At 46.2% G+C, this 3,875-nt stretch overlaps 1 pseudogene; it reads left to right on the top strand.

Moving 5' to 3' along the window:
- The first annotated feature begins 493 nt into the window (after positions 1–493).
- LOC140508633 (protein ILRUN pseudogene) lies at positions 494–1,077 on the top strand (annotated as a pseudogene).
- Positions 1,078–3,875: the final 2,798 nt, after the last annotated feature.

The raw sequence follows: 3,875 nt of genomic DNA, 5'->3' as shown, positions 1-3,875 counted from the left end.
GAAGAATTAATCAACAAACTATTGGTTCTGATAAAATTTTTAAAAGTTGATCAATGAAACACATAAAGCACACTAGGTATGGAAGCAACCCATCATCAAATCATTGATCAAATCAAGGACTCTAACTACTTGGGTAAGAATTCCATTTTCTTTTTAAATCTAGGTACAGAAAGCAAATTACTGTGCTGAATGAGTCGGGGTGGGGCTCCATTTCAAAAACCTTGTAGCTTCTTAAGATGGGGGGGCGGGGGGCAAGCACGGAGAGTGAGAGCAAGAACCAGAGTGAGCGAGACTCTGCTCCATAAAGCTGTGAGAGGCAGGGGGCCCACCTACCTACCTACCTCAGCCAGCCGAAGCAGGCTTGGGCTTGGGCTTGGACTCGGCTCTGAGGGTTGGGCAGTGGAACCTGGGAAGCAGCATCAGGCGGTGGTGGCGGTGGCTGAAGGAGGCACAGTTGTAGTGCAGGAAGCGGCTGTCACTGTCCGGCCCCACCATGGAGGGCATGGATATAGACCTGGACCCAGACCTGATGCAGAAGTTCAGCTGCCTGGGCACCACTGACAAGGACGTGCTCATCTCCTAGTTCCAGTGGTTACTCGGCTTCCAGCTCTACCGGCCAACTGTACCTTCTTCCTGGACATGACCAACTGAAACCTGCAAGCAGCTATTGGAGCCTCTTGTGACTTTGAGAGTCCAAACGTCAGTGTGCCCTCTATGTCCTTTGTTGAGGATGTTACCATAGGAGAAGGGGAATCAATATCTCCTCACACTTAATTTACAAAAATGTGGTGGATACCAAACTCCAGAACAGAGGCCTGGTCACCAAGGGTTGTCTTAAGTGTATAGGAGGAGACCAGTTTGGACATGTGAACATGGTGATGCTGGGATCTTTAGAACCCCAAGAGATTGCAGATATTTAGTGTTCAGATGTGCAATCCCAGCATACTAGGAATGTATCAGAGACAATGGCTTATGTGCGCTACTACAGGACTGTACTATGGAGATGTTATCTGGGTGATCCTCAGTGTGGAGGTGGGAGGACTTTTAAGAATAGTGCAGCAGCTGTCATCCTTTTGAAACCGAGTTAACACACAACCACCCCACAAGGTAGAAGAAAACTTTAACCCATTTGCCTTCCAGCAGAACAGGCAACCAGATGAAAACAACTTAAAAGACCCTGGGGGGTTCCAGGCTAGACACTACCAGCAAAAACACATGGGCTCCTGCTCCTGATCAAATTGAACAATATCAAAATGGACTGTCACAAAACTCTGTAAATCTCTCCCCCAGCAGTCACTCAAGCAATTTATTGGTAGTGACTTACAGTAAAGTAGCCCTAGGAGAAATGAGAAGTGATAAGTGATGGGCCTTGGTGTTGTCATTGCAGAAGCCCAGAATGCCTTTCATCTAAGGAGTTTCTTTTAAGACTACTTAACTCAGAGTCTCTGGGCCGGCTCACTTGGCGGGCACCAGGGGAGGGGAGGAGTGAACGTGAGCCTGCACCTGGGAGCCTTGGGCTGGGCTTGGGGCCCGTCCAGGCTCCGGAGCTTCGCGCCTTTCCCTCTCCCTCCCTGTGCTGAGTCTGAAACACGTGCTGGGCCAAGTGCGAAGGAGCCAAGCAGAGAGGCCAGAATTAGGAGAGACAGTTTAAAGAAGGAAATCACGTCAAGTGACGGCAGCAGGCACTCTGCTAAGGGCCGGGCACATGAAGAAAGACACTCACGCTTACACACAGCCATGGACAGATGGGATCCTTCTTGGTGTGAACTAAGCTCAGCAGCCGAGGCTTCTGCGGAGAGCTCTGGGAAGTCAACGCTGATGGACAATGGGACAAATATATGCCTGGAGGCTGTGTGTGCCAAACGTGTGTGTATAAAGACACACACATATGTGCCCAGAGGCTGCGTATAGCCAATGTATATGTATGTATGTATGTATGTATGTATGTATGTATTTAGCCAAATGGAGTTACCTCACCCTGAGTGAGGACCTGCAAAGACCTTGGCTTAAAGGGCCAAGGGCTCCCAGTGCATCCTGGGCCATCTCCAGTCATCCTGAGGAATATGTGGTCACAGGATTCAGATGGCCCTAGAGGAGAAGTGAGGCTGGTGACCTGCACAGCCCTCCCTCACTCAAAACAAAGTCAAGTGCAAGTCGTGCCATCATTTCTCTGATGGCATGATCTTCTTCAGCAACGAAGGACGAACACAACAACAACTGAGAGAAATCACTGGCCATTAATTTATTGGTTATTTGCTACCCTAATTAAAAAATTGACTATTAATTATCCCCCTAAAAAAGACTACTTAACTCTCTTGTTGGCCCTTATGTTTTGATAAAATCATCTTTAAAAAAAAAAAAAACAGAGGGAAGAAGCTAAGATGGCAGAGTAGAAAGAAGCACATACACTTAGCTCTTACCCCACAGCCCATAAAATACTTGTAAAAAAGAACTCTCAACAAATTCTAGAGCAGCAGAAGCCACAGAACAATGGAGTGGAGGAGATTTCTGTTCCAGAGACACCTGAAGAACCAACAGGAAAGGTTTGTCATGTACTGGACGCTGAGCAGAGCCTAGCCCTGCCTTGGTCATGTGGCACCAAAAGGAGCCGATCCAAGCAGGCTTCAGGGACAGAATCTCCAGCAGCAGTGCAGATCCCTCAACCCACAGGGGCCAAAGGTCAGTGAGAGGGTCTTTTTGGCTGGTCCCCATGACTCAGGCCTCCTGAGGAAGCAGCAGTAGAAGCAGCAGCAGACAGAGGCTCCCAAATCAGGCAGTAGCCCTCATCCATTGTTGAAGGTCTCCTTGTAAACCCCCTGAGGGAACTGAGTCCCTTGTGGTGGCCCTGTACCCACCTGAGCAGCTGAACTTAATCTCATACTGAATAGAAGCCCCACCCCTACCGAAAGCCCTGAGGCTTGAGAGCAGCTCATTTGAATCTCAGCACCCAAGTGCTGGCTTGGTGGAACTGGAGGCAAAGTGGTGGTGGAAAGGAAACTCAGATGTCAAGTAACTGGTTGGGAAAATTCCCAAAAAAGGGGAAAAAAATAAGACTCTAGAAGGTTACTTTCTTGGGGAACAGGTGTCTCCCCCCATTCTTTCAGATGAGGAAGAACAAGGCATACTGTCAGAGGAAGTCAAGGCCCCTGCCTCCAAAGGGAACTTAAACTGGACTCAGGCAATAGAAGACCTTAAAAAACAAGTTAACAGTTAACTAAAGGAGAACCAAAAAAATGGTGAGGAAAATAGCAGCTTTAAAAAGAGGCTAACTCAATTGGAAAAAGAGGTCCAAAAAGCCAATGAAGAGAAGGAGGTTTTAAAAAGCAGAATTAGCCAAATGGAGGAGAAGGTTCAAAAGCTCACTGAACAAAATAATTTGTTGAAAGAGATAATTGAGTTCAGGGAAATGAATGACTGTGAGTTAAACCAAGAAGTTAGTAAACAAAACCAAAAATTTGAAAAAATAGAAGATATGAAACAATTCATTGGAAAAACAACTGACCTGGAAAATAGATCCAGGAGAAACAATTTAAAAATTATAGGACCACCTGAAAGCCATGATGAAAAAAAGAGCCTAGACATTATCTTTCATGAAATTATCAAGGAAAACTGCCCTGATGTTATAGAATCAGCGGGCAAAATGGATATTGAAAGAATTCATCAATCACCTCCTGAAAGAAACCTGAACAGAGAAACTCCTAGGAATACAGTGGCCAAATTTTAGAGTTCCCAGATCAAGGAGGAAACACTGCAAACAGCTAGAAAGAAACAATTTTAGTACTGTGGAAATGCAATCAGGATAACATAGGATCTGGTAGCTTCAACATTAAGGGACTGAAGGGCTTGGAGTGGGATATTTCAGAAGTCAAAGGAAC

Source organism: Notamacropus eugenii, chromosome 5 (genome assembly GCF_028372415.1).
Source record: "Notamacropus eugenii isolate mMacEug1 chromosome 5, mMacEug1.pri_v2, whole genome shotgun sequence".
NCBI classification, from domain to species: domain Eukaryota; kingdom Metazoa; phylum Chordata; class Mammalia; order Diprotodontia; family Macropodidae; genus Notamacropus; species Notamacropus eugenii.
Note: the sequence above shows the minus strand (reverse complement) of the source record. Positions and strands in the feature narration are given on the sequence as shown.